Raw genomic sequence first — 26,926 nt, forward strand, 5'->3', positions numbered from 1 at the left:
TAATTCTGCTCAAGCGACAACCTGGGTGTTACCAAATTTATGCCCTAGCTCCAGATCCAACAGGAACACTAGAATTAACAAAGTTCAGATTATTTATGTTATTTATGCAAGCGAGAAACCAGATGATTTTCGTGTTTCAACAAACTGTATGTTTTGTCAGCCAAAAGGCTTGCAAGTGTGTTGGTGAAACCCACCTTAATTGCATGTAGTTGTCCCTTTATTTTAGAACTTCTGCGATGGGTTAGAGAGGGAGCAGGACAATGGCGCTCAAGCAGAAAATGTGTGATTTGGTAGAGAATGAGGCCTGGGCAAATTGTTAATGGTTCTACCAGTGCAGAGGAGGACCCGGAACCTCTGAATGAGTCAAGGGCACGAACCTTTAACACAGCAATATGTACAACAAATACTGGGCACACGTTTTTGAATAAACAATTAGATACTAATGTACTCATAAGAAAGGGGACATCGGTAGTACAAAGTTAGCTGTTTATGTGGATGATATTCTTCAGAAGTACAAAACAACGCCAGCCGACACGTGTTTCGTCATCAGGACAAAGCCTCTGACTCTTCAGGGCTGTAAATTACATAATGAAAATAAGAAAACGAAATATGTACATATCTGCAAAGACATGATCATTAACATGAGCATGTGGTGTCATGGAAGACAGACAGGGTGAATATACATAACACCTTTTGTTAAACCCTATTCGAATGTGGAAACCCTAGTGGTATGGAAAAACGACATAGTGATAATTCACAAATGTGGTTGGAAACCGAGATATAACCCAAGATCTGTTGTAAGTGAAAAAGGGGGAGAAGAAAAGGAGAAATAATCGCCGACATAATAGTCGAAAAACCGGAATTAGCACAAGAGTATGGGAAAAATGTAATACTAAAACATGCACGCAATATTCATGCAAAAGGTCTGTATCTAAGGAATCATTACTATCTTAATCAATGAGTCTAGTGATCGAGCACATAGTTGTTCACATCCATAGTAGTTGTAGCTAGTTTGGGCAAATAGGAAACCAAATATTCAAGTTAAAACTCTCTAGAGCAGTATATACTCATGGGAAACCTTTTGTTATTTTGGGAGAAAAAAAACACAGGAGTTCACCTAGCGAACGTGCATGTTACTCGCGAAGTCTTAATTGTACATACAGTAGTTACAGGAAGAGTTTCATCAATGTCGAGCGAACATGACTTAAATGATCGACTAAACAGAATAGCAACGTGATAATACTGTAAGATGAGAGCAAGGTGGAATAACCTTGTGCACAAAAGAAGTACATAAGTTTTGAACAGTCATTAAACGCGGTTAATGACACTCACTAAAACATGATCCTGTGAGGTGCGGAGAAAAAGAGTGAGGGCAAGAGTGTGTGGGGAAAAATAGTGATTCAAAACATGCACTCCAAAGTGGTGCATATACATACATCATAGCATAGTCACAAAATATAATACCTGAAATTGCCTGGTAGTGGCGCGGATCTGCAAAAAGGGGGAGAAAGAGGAAAGGGTGGCCAAGATAAGTGTATTGCTAAAAGGGGTAGACCAACCTCACATTTCTTTTCTCCTCACACTTGAGGAAAACAAACCAAAATTACTATATAGTTTGTTCGGTATATCCACTTCATACCTTTTTAATTTTTATTTAATTATTTTTAGGTATTTCTTGTATGAAAAAAACACAAAACATGAACACATTTGACACTTTCTACATAAATACAAATACATCAAAATTCAACACTATTCAACAATACATATATATATACACTATACATTTCACAAAGACTTTTATCAACAATAAATTTGTTTTCACAAAATGCTCTCTGGTTAAATTTTTACCCAACGGACAAAGTCAACACGAAAACATTTCTCATTCAATAAACAGCAACTTAATGCATTTCTGTTTTAAATGCAGACGCGTTTCAAACCCAATTTTATCACTTTCTGGGTTCTCATCAGGGCTCTGTCTCTTTTGTTTATCTATATTCCAGCGTTTCGCCGGTCCACAGTTGTACGTTTTATTCACTACTTCGTCTGTGTCTTTATCTCATCAGATCTTTGTCATCGTGTTGGCACCCTTATCACTTATCTATCTCACTCACGGTCTGTCCATTAGCTGCTCTCAAATGGGCGCGTTCATGCGCGGGGTGCTACACGTCTCCAGATGAAGTAGTAGACTGTATTCTGCCTGCTTTGTTTCATACGCGATCCAGCGCTGAGTGCTTTTTGCATCTACAGCTTGCTCATTTGGCTTACTCACTTTGGGGTCATCGTATCTGGCAGTTTCCTGTCTCTCCTGTGTGCCGTTTGTTAATGTTCAGCCATGGAAATCTGAACATTAACGACTGGCACACAGGAGAGACAGGAAACTGCCAGATACGATGACCCCGAAGTGAGTAAGCCAAATGAGCAAGCTGTAGACGCGAAAAGCACTCAGCGCTGGATCGCGTATGAAACAAAGCAGGCAGAATACAGTCTACTACTTCAACTGGAGACGTGTAGCACCCCCTGCATGAACGCGCCCATTTGAGAGCAGCTAATGGACAGACAGCGAGTGAGATAGATAAGTGATAAGGGTGCCAACACGATGACAAAGAGCTGATGAGATAAAGACACAGACGAAGTAGTGAATAAAACGTACAACTGTGGACCGGCGAAACGCTGGAATACAGATAAACAAAAGAGACAGAGCCCTGATGAGGACCCAGAAAGTGATGAAATTGGGTTTGAAACGTGTCGGCATTTAAAACAAAAATGCATTAAGTTGCTGTTTATTGAATGAGAAATGTTTTCGTGTTGACTTTGTCCGTTGGGTAAAAATTTAACCAGAGAGCATTTTGTGAAAACGAATTTATTGTTGATAAAAGTCTTTGTGAAATGTATAGTGTATATATATATGTATTGTTGAATAGTGTTGAATTTTGATTTATTTGTATTTATGTAGAAAGTGTCAAATGTGTTAATGTTTTGTGTTTTTTTCATACAAGAAATACCTAAAAATAATGAAATAAAAATTAAAAAAGGTATGAAGTGGATATACCGAACAAACTATATAGTAATTTTGGTTTGTTTTCCTCAATTGTGAGGAGAAAAGAAATGTGAGGTTGGCAATCTCTTTTTTGTACAAGTATAGATGGTCCAGCCAACTTCGCGCCCCAGGACCTAACTCCCCCTTTTTCAGAAAAAAAAAAGGGGGTAGACCGGCACACGGTAGAATAGGCGACACTAATAACAAGCATTTGCAATGCAATAGGTTTCGCAGTTACCCAAGTTTGAGCTATTGACTTTGCAAATAATGATGCCTTTTATTTTTATTTTTGTTTTAAAAACAAAATAAAAGGCATTGTTATTTACAATGCCAATAGCTGAAACGTGTGTAACTGCAAGACCTATTGCATTGCAAATGGTTGTTATCAGTATCTAATCGGACATTGGCTTGGACATAGGGAAAAAAGATGATTCCGGGGTGAGATGGAAATAAATGTGTGGAGGGCGTTGACTCAACCATGGCCCACTACATCGGACTTATTTTGCGTGGGAATAACAAATCTTAAAGAGTAGTCAACTGATCTGGGCAGACAGAGGTTTGAGCAGCGTTTCCTCCACGGTATAAACACCAGACATGAAAGGCTCAGCGAGCCTCTTTCAGACCAGGTGAAAGACGCACATTCCGTCCGGGGCTTCCTCTGGTTTCTTCTGCTCCGTGTAGTTTATACTTGCCAACAATTTGGAACAAGAAAGTGGGAACTTTTGGAGAAAAAAAATATCGGGGGAAAGGATTCACCATTGGCTTCTACTGAAGCTGGAGCTATTTCAGACGGGAGACAGCTAAAATCAAGACATTTTTTACGTATAAAATCGGGAGTCTCCTGCTGGTATTCAGTCTATTTGTATGTGTGGCAGTTGACAGTTGTCTTTAATCTCACTAATAAACTGTTACTACAAGTACCACAATGCAGCGTTAAGCCATGCCTGGGTGAACTGCTTACACTTACTAATTAATGGAGGATTCAGAGTATTACATCTCGTTGGTGCCACGTCCCATGCTGTTCGTGGCATGAAGCCAATTGTCGCAGAGAATAATTGGAACCGATTCATGTGAGTTTAAACTGGAACGCTTCATTCATGCGCCCGAATCACACAGAGCGACGTCCAGAATTCAGTTCAACTTTCACTGTGGAACGTTCCAGAACCAAAATATAGGGACGGGCAGAAGAGAACAGGACCGCATCATCTAGTATGCTTAATATAGATAATACAGCACCAGCAGTGGCACGTGTGGACATATACACACGGTGAACTTGTTTAGCTAATAGAAAGTGTCAAAGGTAAAAGTGCGAATTTTTGCAGCCTGCTGTTGGCTAAATATCTGAGCTGGCGGTACGGCAGATGACACTAGGCTGGTCTGGTTCGAAGCCCACAGTCCAACCCCGCACCTTCCTATCTTGCTGAGTTGCTTATGTTTGCACATCGCTCACAAATAAAGACCGCTTCTTTGTGTTTTCTGAAGGAGGTGTGTGTGTGCCTGTGTGTGTCTACACAGTGAGTAGAAGGGGTTGTGTTCATCTGAGAGATGGAACCCCGTCCTTTCCTCTTGGCTCCTCCTCCCGCTCTCCCTTCCAGGGATGAACAAAGGCTTCCCGGGTTAGAGGGGCTTGAAGGCGCGCGCTGGGGTCGGAAAGAAAGAAGGGGCTTGTAGAGCGTCCACAGCACTTACAATCTTCCCGAGCCCTCGATATGCGGCTGCCACAGTCTGCACCTTCAGAAAGCGCGCTGTGTACCCTTACTGCCCAGCACACCCCAGTGATGACTTCACAGGTAGGAAAGACGCGTCGGCTCTTTTGCACGTTCCGGGGGTTGGGGGTCAGACGGGCGGAGGGTGAACTCTTAAAGCAGGCCAGTCCAGGTGAGAAGAACACAAGCAGGTCGAGGGCGCATTTGAACACTTATTTTTACAGCACTGAAATTACCTCGTATCCATGTGTCATGATAGACTTCAAGACCGGGGGGGGGGGGGTTCTGTATGTGTGTGTGTGTGTGTGTTTGCGTGTGTGCATGCGCGGCGGGGGGGGTTCTCTATGTCTGTGTGTGAGTGTGTGTATGCGCGGCGGGCGGGGGGGTCTGTATGTGTGTGTGTGTGTGCGTGCTTCCAAGGAGCCATGGGAGACAGGAAGCGCGCGTGACCTGATCAGTTGACGCGCACGTGCACATCACTTGTCTCCTGTCTCCCTTGACTCCTTGAAAGCAGAAACGATTACAATAGAGTTTCGCAGCGACGATCGCTTTGCGATCGGTTCGCAGTGCGAAACCTAAAAAAGAATTGGAGGAGAGACTTGAAAAGAAGCCAGCGATGTATAGAATAATTGAACAAAAAAAAGTAATACATCAATAAATGCACTTTTTATTTGAGCATCTCTGGAACTTGTCATCACACGAACTTCACAAAAACAGTAGGTTTGTGTAAGTTCAGGCATTACCTGGATACATTTGTGTGGACAAGCTCACACCTCAAGCACACCCTGACACACTATTGTCTCATTGTCAAGGTGACTAGCATTATAACGCTTGTTGGATTATGACACATTCAGAGTCAATATCCAATTTTTTTAAAATTCACAAGTAGTTTAAAGGAAACTCTTGTAAAGACAGTCGCAGATAGTCGGGAGTTCTCTCTTGTATCAGTGTTTACACGGGTGTAGTGGTGCACGTGGTGTACATCGGTGCACAGGTAAATCAGTGTTTACACAGGTGTAGTGTGTTTTTCTTTTCATGTAGGAAGCCGTTTCTGTTCTCTTCCCACTCTTACCTACACAGAAGTAAATATTTGACATTACCCAAGGCTGGAATTCACAGAAGAACACACACAAGAAACCAGCAACTTATGGGCGTTTGCCTACTTTCAAGGCATCACATCACCTACTCCTTTCCACTGTGTGTAGATATTCACACACTTCAAATGACAGCATGCTCTCATAAGTGTACTATTGAGTAAATCCATTTGTCTGTGTAAAGTCACATCTTTTAAATAACAAAATACATTTTATACTTGTACGAAGAAAAGCTGTGCATCTAAATTCAATTTAAGTGCGTTCACATGGTACCAGGAAGAGGCCTAATGTACATAATCCCAAATTAATTACGATATAGTAATGTACTTTTACAAATATGAGATGTGCAATGAGATGTGCAATTCAAAAGAAATCTGACGGAAATTAAGGAAGGGAGCACAGTTTGGAAGCGTCCTGACCTGTACCCTCTGGAAGTGTCCCTGCAAAGGTGGTTCACTGAATCTAAAGAAACATCCATAACAATTAATGTTGATTTGACTCATACTTTTCAATTAAACGTACTATTATACATGAACGCAGATGTTACATTTTGTTTGCACCGGACTCGTTTTTTTTTATGGAAGATACAGTTCATTTTCCGAGTGTCTCCCCAGCCCTCTGTCCTGCAGCCAGGCCAGGGTCTGTTCACACAGGCAGCAACGGGGAGGAGGGGAGGGGGCGGAGAAGAAAACGAGTTACTTACCTGTAACTACGGTTATCCAGTATTGGTATCTTTCATAGATTCACATGCCTGAATCATTCCCCGTCGTCGAGGCGGGAGTCCCACGGTAAATAAAATATATAATAGCAGTGCCTAAAATTTCTTGTAGTAGGCTGGAAAAGCCTAAAGGCCTAACTAGGCCTCAAAACTTAGCAGCCTATCTACATCATTATGTAAAAAGACCTGAAATATTAGCCTCAGCCAATCAGCTGTCCTCACCCTCTAGAACCTTCCCTGCTCAGGCAGTTCTCCTCAGATTTTCCCAGCACAAGTGAGAAGTAGTATCCATAGCCAGAACTGCCCTACCGGGGAGGAGGGTGGGTGCATGTGAATCTATGAAAGATACCAATACTGGATAACCGTAGTTACAGGTAAGTAACTCGTTTTCTTATCCAGTATTAGGGTATCTTTCATAGATTCACATGCCTGAATCAGAATAGCAAGCAGTAACATCATGTCTGTCGATAGAGGAAGGTGGGAGACAAAGAAAATATAAATCAATTCCCACACAACCAGGAAGGTAATAGAGTACAAAACATGTCAACATAACATATGCATCAAAACCTTTGAATATAACAGATAGGACAGCATTATAAATATGTAAAGTTTAAAATATATAATCTTTCCAACCTTAGTGAAGAAGATGCTGCAGCACTGCATCACCAACAGCTGTGTCATCTTGAACTGCCGACTGCAGACAGTAATGTTCGGTAAAAGTGTGCACACTTTTCCAAGTAGCAGCTCGGCAAATGTTCTCTAGAGTCACTCCAGCGAAAAGGGCCGTAGAGGTCGACACTGTTCTCGTGGAATGAGCTTTGACCTTCCTTGAGAAAGGTCTATTGGCCTTGTCGTGACAGAAGGTAATTGTGGAGGACAACCACCTGGCAATAGTTGCTTTTGTGACAGCTTGACCGAAGGTGGGTCTTCCATAGGCAACAAACAGTTGTGTAGATTTACGCATGTCTTTTGTCTTTTGCAGATAGAATTTCAGACATCTTTTGACATCTAGAGAATGTAAAACCCTTTCTGCAGGAGTTTTCGGATCCGGGAAAAAGGTTCTAAGTTTGACCGGTTGATTAATGTGGAATTGAGTTGGTACTTTAGGAATGAATTTAGGGTTGGTCCTAAGTGTAACAAAGTCCTTAGAGAACTGCAGAAAAGGGGGAGTAATAGTGAACGCCTGTATTTCACTAACTCTGCGGGCAGAAGTAAGAGCCAACAGAATTGCAACTTTCCAAGTCAGAAATTTCAGTTCCGCTTTATGGATTGGTTCAAAGGGCCTTTTAAGAAGTTGGGAAAGGACTACATTAAGATCCCATTCCGGAGGAGGAGGACGAACTGGAGGAAAAACTCTGAAGAGACCTTTAAGGAATTGTTTGATCAAGGAGGAAGAACATAAGGATGGTTTGTTGGAGTGCTTCCTGAATCTGGAGATTGCTGCCAGATGTACTTTAATGGAAGAAAAAGCTAGACCTGATTTAGCCAGAGAAAGCAGGTATGGAAGGATGGCTTCAGGAGGAGCCTGCAGCGGATGAACATCATTATCTCCACACCATGAACAAAACCTCTTCCACTTGAAACGGTATGTTTTGATGGTACTTTGTGCACGTGCTTGCGACAAGATTTTCCTGCATTCCGAGGGAATGTTTAGGTCTTTGAACTCTAGGAAATCAGGAGCCAAGCGTGCAAGTGCAGCGATTGAGGATCTGGATGTTGAATCTGACCGTCCTCTCTTGTCAGCATCGATATAGTCGGTTTGAGACGAAACGGAGGCTGTTGAGACAGCAGGAGAAGCTCTTGAAACCAATATTGTCTCGGCCAACGTGGAGCAATGAGAATGAGAGTGCAGTGTTCCCTCTTCATCTTTTGCAGGACTTTCGGAATGAGCGGAATCGGGGGATAAGCGTACGCAAACATTCCGGTCCATCTCATGAGGAGGGCGTTTCCTCTTGACCCCCGTCCTGGGAACCTGCTGGCATAAAACAGGCACTTGCTGTTTTGCTGCGTGGCAAACAAGTCCAGCGTTGGTCTCCCCCAAAGGCGAAAGACTGTGTCTACTTGATGTTGTTCGAGTTCCCATTCGTGACAGTCCACAAAAGTTCTGCTGAGACTGTCTGCTAGAGAGTTTCGAATCCCTTGAACATGCTCTGCTTTGAGGGGTATGTTGTGCTGTAAGGCCCATTCCCACATTTCCTGAGCTTGCAGTGACAGGGTAAGAGATTTCGTTCCTCCCTGTTTGTTTATGTAGAACATGCTGGTGGTATTGTCCGTGCGCACCAGGACGGACGAATTCACGATCCTCGGTAGGAAAGCTTGCAGGGAAAGAAAAATGGCTCTGAGTTCCAATATGTTGATGTGCATCTGTTGGTACTGATGAGACCATCTTCCCTGGATTTGAAGGTCCTGAAGGTGACCTCCCCAACCTTCCATGGACGCATCCGTAGTCAGAGTGTAGTCCGGAATCTCTTGGAGGAAGGTGAGGCCCTGCGACAAGTTGTGTGTCTTCGACCACCAGAGAAGAGCCTGTTTCATTTTGACAGTGACTTTGATGCGGTCGTCGAATGATCCTTCGACCTGCTTCCACTGACGAAGCAACTCTTCCTGCAACGGTCTCATTCTGAGTCTTGCCATAGGAATGAGATTGATCGCAGCTGAACACATCCCCAGAAGGGAAGCATACATCCGAACTGAAAGTGACTTTTTTTGCGGATATTTGTTCTGCCAGTTTGACGAGCTTGTTTTGACGCTCCTGTGTCAAGTATGCCTTGCACTGGCATGTGTCCAAGACTGCACCCAGAAAAGTCAGTCGTTGATGAGGGTGGAGCTGAGATTTTTGAGAATTGAGGGTCAATCCTAGGTTCGAGAACAGTGAAAGTGTTTTGTTGACTGCCTCCATGGTCGAATGACTGGTGGGACCCTTTAACAGCCAGTCGTCGAGGTATGGGAACACCTGGAGTCCCAGGGACCTCAACATTGCAGCCACTGGAGCTAGGCATTTCGTGAAGATTCTGGGGGCCGATTTGAGGCCGAATGGGAGGACTTTGAATTGGAAATGGACGCCGGCCACTTGAAATCTTAGGAATTTGCGGTGGTTGGGGTGAATAGGGATGTGAAAATATGCGTCTTGCATATCCAGAGAAGCCAGAAAGTCTCCTTTGTTTAGACAATTCAGAATGTCCTTCAACGTTACCATGCGGAAACTCTGTTTCTTTAGATATTTGTTGAGTTTGCGCAGGTCCAATATTGGACGCCACTCTTCTGAATTTTTCTCCACAAGGAAGAAACGTGAATAAAAGCCCAGCCCTTTCTGAGAAGGATGGACTAGTTCTATTGCGTTCTTGTGTAGCATCTTTAAGGCTTCTTTGAAGAGTAAGCGCAGGCGAGGGGGAGGGGGACCCCTGGGCGGCGTTGTTGGAGGCTTCTGCAAAAACTCCAAAGTGTGTCCCTTGCTGACCAAATCCAGGACCCACTGATCTGAAGTTATCTTCCTCCATTGATGGTAAAAGGCGGAAATCTTGGCGCCCACGGGAAGGGAAAGAGGAGTGGCCGACATCCGGCAAAGCTCATTGGCGCTTGTTAGAATCTCTCCTTTGATTGCCTGAGCGCCGTTGTCCTCCTTGCCGAGAGAAAGAACCAGAAGCAGGCTGCCGGTTAGAAGATTGGTAGTATGGTTTGTTGTAGGAAGATTGATACTGTCGATTTTGTTGGTTTGAATAATTTCCTCTGGAGGAGTAACCACGACCTCTTGCACCTCTAAAGGACCCCCTCTTGTATTGCAGGGTTCCCAGAGATTTCGCTGTATCGGTATCGGTTTTAATAGCCAATAAAGCGTCATCAATGTGCTTTCCAAACAAGGACTCGCCATCGAAAGACATGTCCAAGATCTTGGTTTGGACCTCAGGTCTAAAGGTGGTAGCCTTGAGCCAACCTTGACGTCTAAGGACAATTGCTCCAGCCAGTTGTCGAAAGTTGGTATTAGAAATGTCTAGGGCGCAATCAATAATTTCTGAGGCCGCCCTTTCACCTTCCTGCACAATTCTGCGTACATCCATCTGTTGATCCTCCGGGATCAGCTCAAGATATTCCGAGAGCTCAGACCACATTTGCCTGTCATATCGAGCCAGGATAGCTAAGGAATTAGCTGCTTTAATGGATGCTGCTGCGTTTGCAGAAAATTTCTTCCCAATGGCGTCAAGCCTTCTTCCCTCCTTGTCAGGTGGCGTTGAGATGGGAGCAGAAGGATTCTTGGACTTTTGCTGCGCCGCCTGAGAAATGACCGAATCCGGTCGAGGATGGCCGATCAAACAAGCAGGTGTATCGGATGGTGCTCGATACTTTTTATCAATCCTTTGTAAAACTGCTGGAATGGAGGCTGGTGTTTTCATTATATTGAGGCCTTCCTTCCATATATAGTCAATAATAGGTATGGCTCTGATCACTCTCCGATACCCTTCCTTAAAGTCATGTAAAAAGCAGTCCGACTGCTCAACTGTGACAACCAATTGAAATCTATTAGCAGCTCTCTGCATAATATTGTGAAAACCCCCAATATCTTCAGGCGGAGAGTCTGAAGGACGGGGAGGAGGCGGAGAAGGTGTAGGGATGACATAATCCTCCCAAGGGTCCACTGGAGTGTTATCCGGTAATTCTCCCTCCTCTCTACTTTCGTCACCATCAGAGGACGAACTGTCCACAACCTGAGGAATTGGTGAAGTACGTGGCTGCGGAGACAAAGGAGCTCTTGGCGACGGAGGTCGTGGCACAGTAGCCGGAGCAGATGACCCAGCGGGCGCACCCTCAGTGGGTGGAAATCTCTGTCGATAATCTGCCAACATAGCTTGCAAGTCCTGTATTAAGGAAGTAGGCAAATGTGTTGTGTCCTCAGACCGAGGAAGTCTAGAACGAGGTGACTGATATGGAGTGGAGTAGACGTCATGCGTATATTGCTCCTGAAACTCCTCTTCATCATCCTCTTGAAGTTTAATATGCAATTGAGAAGGGTGACAGGCAATCCCAAAGGGGTCATCATCCTCTTCTCCTTCTTCTGACTCTCCTTGCAGGTATGTCTCCAAAATGTGCGATGGCAAGAGCGGAGATATATGTGAATAATCCTGCCTTTTGTAAGTTTTCATTTGGAAATGAGTGAATTGTATCTTTGCTGGCGGGGAACCGTGCAGCCGATGAGCAGAAGCCCCAGTAAACGGATTCTCCGTCGACGGCGCTGTCAATGCTAAAGATTTTGCCGTCGACGAGGCCGTCAAAGGTATTGTCATTGACGAGTCCTTCGATGCTGAGAGTGTCGATAACGCCGTCATCGACGAGGCCGTCATCGGCGGGTCCCTCGTCGTCGAGACCGTCGCCGGCGTCTTCGTCGACGGGTCCCTCGTCGACGGGACCGTCGATGGTATCTTCGTCGACGGGTCCCTCGTCGACGGGCCCCTCGTCGACGGGGCCGTCGATGGTATCTTCGTCGACGAGTCCCTCGTCGACGGGGCCGTCGATGGTGTCTTCGTCGACGAGTCCCTCGTCGACGGGGCCGTCGATGGTGTCTTCGTCGACGATCCCTTCGTCGTCGGGGTCGTCGATGGTGCTCTCGTCGACGACGCCGTCGTCGACGTGTCCGATGTTGGCGTCTTCGTCGACGAGATCTTCGTCGACGAGGTCGTCGATGATGTCTTTGACGACGAATCTTTTGGAGACAATGTTTTCGTCGACGACGGCCGTGCGGTCGTCGACGGAGCAGACGTTTTAGACGATGGAGCCTTCGTAGAGAAGGATTTCAAAGACTGTGACTTGGTTTTTGATATCAAAGGTGGAACAGACATCAAAGGTGAAGTGATAGCTGAAGTGGTAACCACAGAAGTAGAAGAGGAGGTAGAAGTCCAAGTAGTGGTAGGTACAGACACCAGAGTTAAAGTTTTGGTCTGGGTAGTACTCACATGTGAAGAAGCCGATGCACTCTTAGAGGGTTCTGAAGCTTTCTGAGAGGATTTCAACATTTTCTTTCTCTCAGGAGAAGCATTGTCCGTGGATCTAGCTCTCTTGCTAGAAGTTGAGGCTTTGTCCTCCTCATCAGTGGATGAAGACTTCAGCCTCAAAAGAACCCTTGCCTCCCTATCCCTGATGGTTTTCTGAGGGAAGGTACGGCAAATTCTACATTCCTTCACCACATGTGAAGGGTGTAGACAATAAATACAATCCGAGTGCTTGTCATCCACATGGACTCTCTTCTTGAAGCAGGTTCCACAGGGTTTGAAAAGAGCTTTCCTTTCAGACATTTTAAGCTTGAAAATCCAAAAAACTGAGTAGGCACTCAGGGAGACTCCCTTACACATGAAGTGCGGTGAAAATCTGAGGAGAACTGCCTGAGCAGGGAAGGTTCTAGAGGGTGAGGACAGCTGATTGGCTGAGGCTAATATTTCAGGTCTTTTTACATAATGATGTAGATAGGCTGCTAAGTTTTGAGGCCTAGTTAGGCCTTTAGGCTTTTCCAGCCTACTACAAGAAATTTTAGGCACTGCTATTATATATTTTATTTACCGTGGGACTCCCGCCTCGACGACGGGGAATGATTCAGGCATGTGAATCTATGAAAGATACCCTAATACTGGATAAGGGGAATGGTCACATCAAGGCGTGCTGCTTAAGTAACTAGAACTGAGCACTTGCCTTTGCGCAATAATTTAATGTTTTCATACGAGTGCAGTCCGGTGGGAAAAACAGCTTGTTATTGTGCTGAAAACTGTCAGGAATCATAAGTGGGTGCACATTTAACACTAAATAGGAATCGAAATAATCTAGTAGAAACTTAATGTTTTCACCGAATACAAAATAAATAATACTGAAAACTAAAAAGACGTACATTAAACTTAATGTAGACAGATACGGACAGCATTGTTTAAAAATAAGAAAGTTCCATTAAACCGAGCGCAAATGCCCTTCTCAGTTATATAGCGCTCTGAATCTCCTTTAGGCGCTGATATGAATAGAATACATCACTGCAGAGTCTGCCGTCAGCCACAGATCTACCGAACAGTCCGGAGAGCACAATCTATAGACCTGCTACTTTAGTGATGACTTTGTCAGAGACTGCGACTCTCGAGGACATCTTGCTATCTTGCTCCTCATGCTATTGAATGTAGGGAGCAGTTAACATAGACAGTAGCGATCTACGGGCTGGGGAGGGTTATGAGATATTCAGAACGTAATGAGCGTGCAGACATAGAGGCATGATGGCTCAAGTCAAGCCTTGGACTCGGAGTCATCACTCCTAGCTTACATCACATTCACAGTTTACTGTTTACTTCATGCGAGTCCATGGCCTGCCCTGAGCAAACTTTGCCTCCGGCTCGGGCACAGGGCATCTGACTGCGTGCAAGTAAGTACAATGCCACTGCGCGGCCCCGGCTAGAAGAAGGCTGCAAGAAAGGCAGGGGCCGGTGCAGGGCCTTTAACTTAACCCCGGAGGCCGGAGCTTATCTACCGCCGGTGACCATCACGCACTGTCACGCTAGCCACCACTCTCAAGAAGAAAAAAAACAGCATTGGTAATGGCTGCTGTTACAGTACTTACGGTTGGTGGTGGTAGTAGGCAGCCGGGGGCAGCACTAGTACTGCCTGCCTTTATTCGATAGGCCGGGTGGCCTAGGCCTGCTGCTGCCTGCACTCAAAGTCGTCTGCCTGAACCACTGATGACGCGAGGTGCGTGCGGGTGGGCCGGGCGTTTTGGAAAAAAACTCTACGCACGAGAATGATTTTAAATGCTTTTTAGCATGCACGATTTCTTTACAAATGAAACTAAATGTATCGCCATTGAAAGAGCGACTAGCTTCTGCCTGAGATTCTAACCTGTGTGACCAGAACACTACACAGGCCTGGGCAGATGTTCAGTCTACAACTGCGATCTAATTTCCGAAGCTCCCATTGGTGGACTTTCCTCGCTCGCCCCCACCCAACCGGCTCGTCGGATGTCTGCGTGTAATCTCGGGCGCGCATGCGCAGAGAGGCTTGGCTGTCACGACACTGCACATGAAGCCGCGGAGCAACAGAATACACGTATCATTCTGATGGTAGGGGGGGCGGCGGTGTGTGTGTGTGTGTGTGTGTGCACGTGGGGAGGGGCGGCGGCTGTGTGTGTGTGTGTGTGTGTGTGTGTGTGTGTGTATATGAGTCTGTGTGTGTATGCGCGTGCCTTTGGCCGGCCTCAGTAACGCTGTGTGTGGTGTTTGCGCTCGGGTTCTCTGTGTGTGTGTGTGTGTGTGTATGTGCGGGGGCGGGGGTGGGGGGGGATCTGCATGTGTGTGTGTGTGTGTGTGTGTGTGTGTGTGTGTGTGAGTGTGTGTATGCGCGGCGGCGGGGGGGTCTGTATGTGTGTGTGCGTGCTTCCAAGGAACCATGGGAGAGAGGAAGCGAGCGTGACCTGATCCGTTTACGCGCGCGTGCACATCACTTGTCTCCTGTCTCCCTTGGCTCCTTGAAAGCAAAAACGATTACAATAGAGTTTTGCAGCGACGATCGCTTTGCGATCAGTTCGCAGTGTGAAACCTAAAAAGGACTCGAGACACTCACCGGTGATAATTCTGACCCAGTTACAGGGTAAAAGGAAGGCCACGGGTGGGGCAGCTTCAGGGTAATGGTGGCAAACAAACTGGTAAGTCCGTGTTCTTCAGGTTGGTGAAATTGTGGAACACGAGCGGGTTAGTCCGTGTTCGTCAGAACCTACGAGGAGAGGTATCAAGGGTCAGAATGTGGATGGGCCCCGGTCTAGGATTCATAGAAAGAGTTGGAAGAAAAGAAAATACCTTAAGTGCCGGGTTCTGATCGTGCTCTTCTGCAAATTGAGAGGCCAAATGAATGGCCGAAGACTGGTTATAAGGAAGTGAGTCGGACGCTGAGGAGGGGGTATAACCAGAAGACTAGAGCGGTGACTCTCCATGATACCGGAAGTGTGGAATGGGAGTATCCATGGCTGGGCGGGGTGAACAAGTGAGTCACTGCGACATGGTGAAGTGAAAAGAGTGATCAGAGATAAAAACACAGGATCATATTTGTACATTAGCAGAGTCTCCTAAGCGTGATTATCCAGCTGATTAAAACGCTATAATGGTTACAGTACAACATAGTTTTTGACACATAGAAAAACAGTCAGTGAAAACCTTAGTATTGAGTATAATGTTGTTTGCGAACAGGTGAGTAAATTGCAAATTGAGACAATGCGTAAAAGGAGGGGGCAGGTCGAATGACCAGAAGCAATCATTTTAAAACGAAATTGTTCATGACACATGGAGAATTAGACAGTAGAATCATGGTATTGGATGTTATGTTGATGGGAAACAGGTGAGTAAATCCATATAAAGACAATGCGTGATATGGTGAAACAAAGGGGGCAGGTTGAGTGAACATTTCATAGACAATGGACAGACCATCGAGATTTGGTAGTGGGATTAAAATTAGGAATGGAGGCAAACAGGCAATACCTACATATCAGGAGATTAGGGGCAGGAAAACGAAAACAATGTGCACTCGAAGTGCGTTCTGTTTGGCGTGACCTGAGCAGCTCAAGTGCCCAGGAAGTATTGCAGTTCGTGGTCGATGTTCTGACCATACTTGACAGTATGTAAGCGCATGATCCAGGTTGCTTCGAGACATCCGAGTCTAAGCTCACGGTTGCCCCTCCTCACATTGGGTTTGGCAATGTCAATTCCGAAAAAGGAAAATCTTTTGAGGTTACCTTGAGTTGGACATGTTCCCATGTGTAGAGCCATGGGATAGCGGGGGTCTTGTCGGTGCATGGCTCTTGCGTGTTCGCTAATGCGATCCTTGAGGGCCCTAATGGTGATGCCCACATATTGGCTGTGGCAAGTGCATTCGAGCACATACACTACAAATTTAGTGTTGCAGTTTATGTTGACTTGGATCTCGTAGTTGCGTTTGTGGTGACTGGTAAATGTTCTGACGACGTTCCGTGCCCATTTGCAAACACCACAGCATCCACATTTGTGGAAGCCCTTGGTGTGTGGAGTGAGCCAGGAAGTGGTGTTGGGAGAGTGTGGTACAGTGGGACTCAATCTGGAGCATAGTGTTCTTCCACGTCTGTAAGTAATGAGCGGTCTGGGACTAATGTTGGTGTTGAGGATTTTGTCTGCCAGTAAGATGTTCCAATGTTTGTTGATACTCTTTCTAACAACTGTGCTCAGGTCTGTGTAGTCAATTATTAGTCTTGTTTACGTGGCACTGGGTTCTGTTCTAGGTTTGGCTCGCAGGGTGCTTTCTCGATCAATCTTGCATGATCACTATGTCATTTTTCCATACCACTTGTGTTTCCACATTCGAATAGGGTTTAACAGAAGGTGTTATGTATATTCACCTTGTCCGTCTTCCATGACACCACATGCACATGTTAATTATCATGTCTTTACAGATATGTCCCTTTATTTTAGTCACTAAGTAGGATACTACTTAATTGAAATGCAAAAAGAACAATTGATGGACAGAATGCAGAACAATGTCATTCATTCACCCCAGTACAGAGATCTGGGACTAATTCCATAGTTTGTTTTGCTCACCATGCCATTCCAGTTTGGACCCGGCCATATGCAAATCAGTCTTGACCCTGCGCCCAATGGGAACAGTCCAGCTCGAAATGCCAGACTAGGTCCTCCCTGGACTGGAAACAAGCATCCTAGGACCGGTTTCGGGCTCATACATTCACCCCAGTACAGAGATCTGGGACGTGGGTCCCTTGCTCACTGTGCCACTGGATTCAAGCTAGCCTGGCTTAAGAAGTGTGGCGCCGCGGCCAGGGCGACTGACGCTGGAATCTGGGGATCACGGTTCGATCCCCTGCTCCGGCGGCAGATTAGCCCAGCACCATGTGACTCTGGGCAATAGCTCGCTTAATCTTCCCGACGGCCCCCAGCGCCTAGAGACCCTTACGGGTGATTGTGCGCTTTACAAATGTGGACTTTTACTTACATACCCTGAAACCGCTCCCAGGATGCTGGTTTCTGGTCCAGGGAGGGCCTGGCCTAGCAGTTCGGTCTGGACTGTTCCCATGGGGCACAGGTTCAGGACTGATTTGCATACGGATGGGTCCAAACTGGGGTGGCGAAGTGGGCAAAAGAACGATGGATTTAACCCAGATCTTTTGACTGGGGAAGAATGTTTGCATTGTCAGCATTCCGTCCATTATTTGTTTGCTGCAACACTTTTCACCCTAAGTGGGATGGGTATGCCCAAACAGGGTCCCTTGCTCACTGTGCCACGGATTCAAGGTAGCCTGGCTGAAGAAGGGTGACATACCCTGAAACCGGTCCCAGGATGCTTATCACTGGTCCAGGGAGGACCTGGCCTAGCAGTTCGGTCTGGACTGTTCCCATGGGGCACAGGGTCAAGACTGATTTGTATATGGCAGGGTCAAAACTAGGGGTGGCGTAGTGGGCAAAAGAACAATGGATTTAACCCTGATCTTTTGACTGGGGGAGAATGTTTGCATTGTCAGCATCCAGTCCATCATTTCTTTGATGTAACACTACTTAATTGAAAGCACCAAATGAATTAAGAAAGTGTCTTTGAAACTGTTCTCATTATTCAGGTCATCCGCAGGACCCCGATAACCAACAGTTCTCGTTATTCAGGTCATCCGCAGGACCCCAATGACCCAAACAGAGAAAGCCATACTCATCAACCAATACAATGACAAGAAACTGCAAGGGGTAAATCTCCAGTACTTGATATATTTAAAAGAATGAATAGTGTGTTGCTGAATATGGTGGTTCTTTCACACTGGCCAACATGTAGAGTTGACTAGATCCCATGTCGTGGCATACCTAGGCTACTGGATCATCATTCATACTGGTCTACAATACGTGTTTCTTGCCATATTTGTTGTTTTGGTGCATTTAAATATGATATGCAATTTTCCTCAAGTAATCAAGTCCGCTTACCCCAAACTGGCAAGGATAAGCCTAAAATCCCTTACAGAAACCTGCTTCTAATTTTTGGAGCTAGACTTTTTAACTTTGACAAGACTGAAGCCTCCTCAATGCCCTGAATTACATTATTAATTATCAAAAACACAATCATAATACCATTGACACAAATAGGAGAGGATCTTCCATTCACTAGAAAAGGGTAGTTACGCTTTATTCAACAGTCTTCACACACTCTCTCCTTGGCTTTTGAACAAAATGCAAAAACAGTTAAAGATGAGCTGTAAATGATGGGAAATAAACTTGTCACATACAGCTCAGCAATATGAATAAGTGAAGTGCAACAAACTAATTGTAGAACACTTTACTGACAAAGCACGGTCCAACGCAGTGCTTTAAAGAAGAGTCTGAAAAGCATGGTGTCTAAGGCACCAAACATTTTGGCAGAGTATGATGTATCCACTAGTACAGAGCGTTGTAATATATAAATAAGATTATGTTACTTACCCTGTAAGCATCTGTTCTTGGCATGTAGAGCTGTAGATTCACATGCATTGCATACTCCTGCTAGCTAGTATTGGGTCCAGATGTTTGCAAGTTGTTTTTCTTTGAAGAAGTCTTATCCAGTCACGAAGTAGGGGGGACATCTCCTTTTAGTGATATTGTGCATGGGCATCGACTCCACAGATAGATTGTTTTCCCGCAAGAGGGTGAGAATGGAGTAAGTAAGTGAAAATAGACATGTCCATGCAAGATCGCTGACGGCACCAAGGCGCCCAGAGGTGCTTCAAGAGGTAGGAGCGCTGAACGCTCCTGGGGGCATATACTGCGGTATCCAGCGTGCCATGAGGGGAACGACCAGCACACTGCAAACTACGCTGTGAGGGGAACGGCAGAGGTCCCAGCAGCCCCAGCACACGCCGGTCCCATCAGCAGTGGGACACTACAACTCCCAGCTGCCCCGGGGACCGGCGCAAGATCGCTGACGGCACCAAGGCGCCCAGAGGTGCTTCAAGAGGTAGGGGCGCTGAACGCTCCTGGGGGCATATACTGCGGTATCCAGCGCGCCGTGAGGGGAACGGCCAGCACACTGCAAACTACGCTGTGAGGGGAACGGCAGAGGTCCCAGCTATTCCAGCAGTCCCAGCACACACCGGTCTCATCAGCAGTGGGACACTACAACTCCCAGCTGCCCCGGGGACTGGCGCAAAATCGCTGACGGCACCAAGGCGCCCAGAAGTTCTTCAAGAGGAAGGAACGCCTCTCGCCCCGCGAGTCGCGCGCGGGAGAAGCCCGGGACAAGGGCGGGCCAGCAGAGGTCGGGTCGGGCCACCCCCCTTGGCCCACAGGATGGGGAAACGTAAACTGAATCAAAACATGGATGAAGGTAAGAAGGCTAAAGTCCCTAGGAAAAATGAAACCATCATATCCTATCTGACATCTGCTGTGGGGGCCTTAAACATCCAAATTGCTAATGCGGAAAAGGAACTGGGGCTTGATTCATCCCCCACCATACCAGCCAATTCTTTTTTTTTTTTTTTTTTTTTTTTTTTGAAAAACCTTTATTTGAGTAAGCAAAAAAGTACAAGGATGGGCCTACAACCACACGGGCCGGCCGCTAAAAGAGGAGTGGACACATATCATATATGCCCGCAGAGGTAAAAGTCAATCAACAATGCAATACTCAGCTCTATTTACAGGACAAAAAACAGATTTTATTTATATGAAAGAACAAACACACACAAAAGGCGAAAGTATAGTACCGAAGGTCAGCTCAATGGATGTAAGGGGGGGGACAGCAACAGAAGTACAGTAGCAAAACACTAAGCACTGAGGAGCTCGGAGGGAGGGGGGGGGAAGGGACCCAGAAGTCAGTACAAAAAAGGGGAGGGGGAGGGCCGGAGACACCAGCACAACCCCTATATGAAAGGTTCCAAGAACGCCTGCCTATGGAGACAGGGCAAGCCCAACAGTGCCCACAAGGGGAGGAGTACAAATGTCGCCACGGTAGTCGTTCCAGTGACCCCACATCTTCACCCATGCCCTGGGTCTGCCCCTGGCCACATAGACAGTTTTCTCACGGAACATGGACCAATCCATGTTATCCGCCCATTTCGAGAGGTCAGGGGGCCTGGAGGCCCCCCAGAGTTGTGCAATGTCTCGCTTCGCAACCATATATCCCAGGGTGGCCCATCTAGTCTGTGCCACCGAATAGTCCGTGGGCTCCCAAACATTCAAAAGACATCGACGAGGTTCCGGACACAAGGACACACCTGTCACCACAGCCATCACTTCAAGCACGGCCGCCCAATAAGCAGCTACCATCGGGCACTCCCAGAGAATATGTAGGAAAGTAGCACGCAATCCACACCCACGCTTACACAGTCCATCGGAGGAAAAGCCCATCACCACCAGTCGCGGTCCCGTCACGTACACCCGATGAAGGATCTTCAATTGAACCAGACGGAGACGAGCCGGAATAGCCACCTCCTTCGGGGAGGAGAGGGCTGATTGCCAATCCTCATCATCAAGTTCCAACCCATCTCCCATCCACAATTCCCGAAGTCGGGCCAATAAGTCGGACCGATTGTTAATCAACTTTTTATAGATCAGGGAAATAGTGCTATCAGGAAGATGTCCATCAAGGATACGGTCCTCAAGGGGGGGAAGAGTCAGGTGGAATCTCACCAGGAGCAAACACCGAAGCCAGGGCGTGCCTGAGCTGTAAATAACGAAAGAATTCCCGACCACTCAGGCCATAGTCAGCCTGGAGGGCCTGAAACGAACGCACAGAACCCTTAGAGTACACATCCCCCACCTTGGAAATCCCAATCATGTCCCAACGGTCGAAACCCTTGGAAGACCAAAGACCGCCCAGACGTTCGGAAGCATAAAGCGGCGTCGCCAACGTCAAGCGATCCTCCCAGCCCAAGCTCACATTCGCGGCACGCCACACCGTCAAAGCAGTCAATGTAGGTCCCACAAGATGGCGCCCAGCGGAGCGAGAATAAAGCACTCTGTTAAAGTCACCTCCCGGAAGCTGAAGTTTATCCATTTCAAACGCCGGATTACGACCTGGCGAAAACATAGCGTGATTGATAGCGGACAGATGGGAAGCCCAGTAATATCTCTTAATATCGGGGAGCGCCATGCCCCCATCATACCACGGGATGGAAAGTTTCGCGAGAGCAATGCGCGGACGCCCATCCCAAATAAGCTGCCTCTGAAGGCTCTCAATCTCCCGAAAATAGGACTTAGGGATAGAATCAAAATAATTCTGGAGAGCATAGAGAAACCGCGGCAATGACATCATCTTAAACAGGGCCGCCCGACCCAGGGGAGACAGGGGAAGTCTGCGCCAACGGGCAACGTCCAAACGTAGCCTAAGTAACGGGGGAAGGAGATTACGATCAAAACGAAGGGACGAGTCCAAGGTAACAAAAACCCCCAAGTATTTGAAGCCATCCCTGGCCACCTGAAGAGGAAGTCTGCTCGGCAACGGAGGCAAGACACCAGACAAAACATACACACAGGATTTAGTCCAATTGATGACGAGGCCTGAGTTAGCGCCAAAGGACACAAGAACGTCAAATAAAACAGTTAAAGACTTGCGAGGGGAAGTAAGGTACAAAAGGATGTCGTCCGCATAAAGCGAGACGCGGTCTTCGAAGTCCGGGGCCCAGCGAATCCCTTTAAGGGACGGTTCCCACCGGAGCCAGGCCGCCAATGGTTCAAGAGCGAGCGCAAACAACAACGGGGACAGGGGGCAACCCTGACGGGTACCCCTGCCCAAGGAGAAGGGAGCCGACACTCTACCGTTTACCACAACTTGTGCCAGAGGTTCCGCATACAACAACTGAATCCAGCTAATAAACTCGCACCCGAATCCGAATTTCTCAAGAGTCGCCCATAGATAGGGCCACTCCACAGTATCAAAGGCCATAGAGGCATCCAGGGACGCCAAAATGGCCGGCTCAGTCAGAAGCCCCGCCCTCGCCATCACGCCGTGAAGGCGTCGCAGATTCAAAGCAGTGTTGCGATGCGGGATAAAGCCAGACTGATCCGGATGGACCAAATCCCCGAGAACCGAAAGGAGACGAGTCGCCAAAAGTTTTGCCAAAACCTTGGGTTCAACATTTAACAGGGATATGGGTCTATATGAGGAACAGAGGTCACGTGGTTTACCATCTTTAGGGATGACGACAATTGTCGCCAGGCGCTGATCATAGGGAAGGATGTGACGTTCACGAGATTCTAGAAACATGGCGCGAAGATACGGCGCCATCTTATCGGGGCGTAGCTTGTACAACTCAATGGGCAACCCGTTCGGGCCCAACGCTTTGCCCGAACGGAGCGAACGGATAGCAGTCGCTATCTCATCATTCGTAAAAGGGGAGTCCAAAGCAATACGGTCCAGGTCGGTGACACAGGGCAAAGTGATATCGCGCAAGAGTAAGCGGGAGTCAGCTACGTCCCTCTCAGACACGGGAGCATACACAACACGGAAATATTCCGCAAAACGATCAACAATGGCAATCGGATCAGTCACATTCTCACCACTCGCAGACTGAATCACAGGCACCACACGATTAACTCTTTCCTTCTTGTCCAACCACGCTAGGAGTTTGCCCGCCTTATCACCCACATCGTACAATCTGCCTTGTTGCTCACGAAACATCACCTTAGCAGCGTCTGTGACCAGGGATTTATATGCAAACTGTTTTAGACCCAGGGCATGGAGCTTCTCAGGCGTGACACCAGATTCCAACTCATCCTCCAAAGCAGAGATCTCCCCCTCAAGGTCCACCACCTCCCTCCTCCCGGCTTTCTTGGCTTCAACAATCAAGGAGAGGGCCTGTCCACGAATCACAGTTTTAAAGGCTTCCCACAGGGACACAGCCGAAGGGACCGACCCCTCGTTCTCCAGGAAATATGCATCTATGGACTTGAGCAAGAGGGTACGAGTCTCAGGAGAGGAAAGATACCATGGGTTAATTGGAGCCACTCGGCCCGCTGTCTCCACCCCAACCTCGAAACGAAGCCAAAGCGGCGAGTGGTCAGAAATACCCCTTGGCAAATGCAAAATCTCGCGAACCGCTGACGACTGGGCCGCGGGCATCAGGAAATAATCCAGCCGAGACAGACTGCCATGAGCCCCAGAATGGAAAGTGTATTGGAGCTGAGTGGGGTGCAAAAGTCGCCAGCAGTCCACAAGGCCAAAGGTGTCTAGAAACCCACCCAACCACTGCTGAGCCTGCGGAGTATCCCTAGGGGGATGGCGATCGTGAAGGCCGGAAAGCACCGAATTAAAATCTCCGGCCAGGAAGAGAGTACTTTCAGGGAGATCTAACAAAACACGGCCCAAATCAGTGAAAGTAGAAGTCTGTAAACCCGGGGGAACATAAACATTAAAGAGAGATAGGGTGCGGCCCTCATATCTACCCACCAAGACAATATACCTCCCACGGTCATCCTGAATCACCTCGTCAATCGCCAGGGGAAGGGAGGTTCGAACAAGGATACCCACACCCCTAGATCCGGAGGTAAACCCCGAGTGCGCATACCAGCCAATTCTGACTCCATACTGCCCCTGGACACGGTTCCTACCATCCCATTAGAACCAGACATCATGATTGTGAACGTACCACAGGTTCCCCCTAGTGATGTGTGCAACCTGGACATCATAAATAGGAGTAGTGTTGAGCAGCTGAAGGACCGGGACTCTATGCACCATAGAGGAAAACGCAACCACAAAAAGGGATCCCGCACACAACCCAAAGTAATATCTGTTGTTAAGCCTACCCCTAGCAGCCCTGCGCACCTGGTGGAACAATTAGAGGAACTATTTGAATCTCGACTGGAGTCTGCTCTTGTGAACATTGCAAAGGATATAGTAGGTACCTTGAATTCATGTGTGGCCAATATTCTAAAAAAATGAGAACACATTGACGAGTTTATAAAGGATTTTAGCATACAACAAAGTGCCCACAAACATGGCAGGGAAGGTCAGGGAGGTCGGGTATCAACAGAAAGTAAGATCCCGATCATGGACACTGATCTACATACTATCCCTGCCACTGTGCACATAAATAACACCTCACAGGGAAACAGGGCTGAGACATCATGTGGGGGTAAACAAAACGATTCCCCCAATGGGATCCCAAAAATATCCATTGGAGCTGAGAGGTCCAATCATAGATCTGGCTCGAGTAACCTGGGCACTTTAAACCTACCTCCACACGCGGCACCCTCAGTGGTAATTTTAACAGGTGTACCTTGTTTAACTAATGGATCAGTGGAAACTGAGTCTGATCTCATGAATAGAACCAAAAGGTGGTGCTCCCAGTTTAGTAGCGGGAGTGTTGAGGTCGCTGCAAATATTAACATGGTTAGACGTGTAGACTGGGTAGGCAAGAAAAAGAAATGTATACCAGGGGATTGTGTGGTGGTTAATTTTAATACGGTTAGTATTGCCGACAGCTTGCTGTGGGATGGATCAGAGATCGATGGGACTGGCATTAGGCCGCTCCTATTTGGGTTCTTCTATCCTCCTCACATTTACCCCTCTTCCACTTATTGTCAGCTTAATTCTCATGCCCAAAGTGCACCACTCTTTTTGCGCCCTGTTTCGAGAGATTCAGGCAGGGAGAATATCTCCTATCAAACTCGTCAGTCTAGGATGAGGGAAGAGGCTCAGGGATCAATTCCTCCACGTTTACCCAGTTTACAGACCCAAGGGAGTCAGCTTACATTAAATCTGACAAACAGATTTTCTCCTCTCTCTAGTTTGGATGCTAATGACTGACTAACCCATACACAGCAGAATGGAATAGTACTGGAGAGGGAGAAAGACTGTCGTGTCACCCATAGTCTATTGAGCTGGAACGTGGCTGGGTTGAGTAAGAAAGCTGGAGATGACCGTTGGTCCCATTTGAGTCCCGATACAATATTATTGCCCTACAGGAGACCTGGGACACTGAGGATAATTTTTATATGGATGGGTATAGCAGCCATTGTATGAAAGCGACCCCTGGTTTAGCCGGGAGACCCAAAGGTGGGCTGTATATGCTTATCTCACTCAAACTAATGGGCACATTTAGAAAGCTGGAGACAAGCTCAGTTAATATCCTATGTTTAGAGTGGATAAGACCTAAGTACCCAACCATTCTATTGATCAATTTTTATAATGCTCCAGACAAGAACATGCAGAACTTGCATTTAGATTCTTTGTCTAGTTTTTTTAGATGATTATAAGTCAAAACACAAAGCTTTATTCGATGTAATATTAATGGGTGATTTTAATATACATCCCTGCAGGTGGGACTGTATGGCAGAACAGCAACTGGGTCCTCCCGGCTCGATCAGTACCCATGTAGAACATACACCACAAGGGGAAGCTCTGGAAAATATACTTGCCAACACGAACCTGTTTGAGGTAGACGGGGCTAGGGGAGAGGGCAGTGCCCCGACCTTCAAAGGCAGAGATGCGGATACAGTGATTGACTTTATTTTTGTAACAACTGACATAGCAAAAATGACCATTTCTTACAAAGTCGTAATATCTGCTTTTAGTGATCATAACCCCCTGGAATTGTTAGTGATCCTAGGGGAACATAGGACTAGACGGGAGGATGGACAGACTGGTCCTACTAATGAACTTGTTCCCAGGGATCAAGGGAGGAGACTCAATTGGGCCAAGATAGTTCCAGACACGTTTATGCAGGATCTTAATATTAAGGTACATGCAGACTTGGTAATTTGTACAGATGACAAGGCAGCTGATAAAGACATCATCGGCTCCTTTGTTGCCATCTGTACTCAAAACAAGGAGGATCTGAGATGTAAAAGCAAGCGGGAGGCTTCAACAAAACCCAGGTGGTTTGACGCTAACTGTGCTAAAACTCATAAAGATCTAATGTCAGCCTTAAAGCAAATCCCTAGGGATCGTACACTCGTAGCTGAGCGAAGAAAAAGTTACAAGATGGCGATGACAAATCGTAGAAAGGCCATAAAGAGGGAGGCCTGGGAAAATCTTATGTCAACCGATGTCATCAAAAATAGCAGTACATTCTGGGCTACAATTAATCACTCATATTTTACGGGAACTGATAATTTGCCCATGGATTGTGTGATTACTGACGAGGCCTGGGTCTCCCATTTTAGTAAAATATATGATAGTGAAGGGAGTGTCATGGTAGAGCTAGGCCTGGAAACCACGTTTGCGCCATTATGTTTTAATGAGATGGAGGTCCTAAAAGCCATAGAGAAAATGAAAAATAAAAAGGCACCCGGCCCTGACTGTGTGCCTGCGGATCTATACAGATCTCTGCCTAAATTGTGGGCCAGAATATTAACTAATGTTTTCAACTCTACATTGACAGCAGGGCTTCCTTTATCATGGGCGACTTCCATGATAATACCCATATTTAAAAAAGGAT

The 26,926-nt window shown here is 46.7% G+C and overlaps 1 protein-coding gene across 2 annotated transcripts in view; it reads right to left on the reverse strand.

Annotated features, from left to right (window-relative positions):
- Positions 1-26,926, reverse strand: part of LOC144829333 (nuclear pore glycoprotein p62-like) — a 277,355-nt gene that overhangs the window by 218,824 nt on the left and 31,605 nt on the right. The gene's annotated exons all lie outside the window — the stretch shown is intronic.

This window comes from Lissotriton helveticus, chromosome 4_1, assembly GCF_964261635.1.
Source record: "Lissotriton helveticus chromosome 4_1, aLisHel1.1, whole genome shotgun sequence".
In the NCBI taxonomy this organism is placed as follows: domain Eukaryota; kingdom Metazoa; phylum Chordata; class Amphibia; order Caudata; family Salamandridae; genus Lissotriton; species Lissotriton helveticus.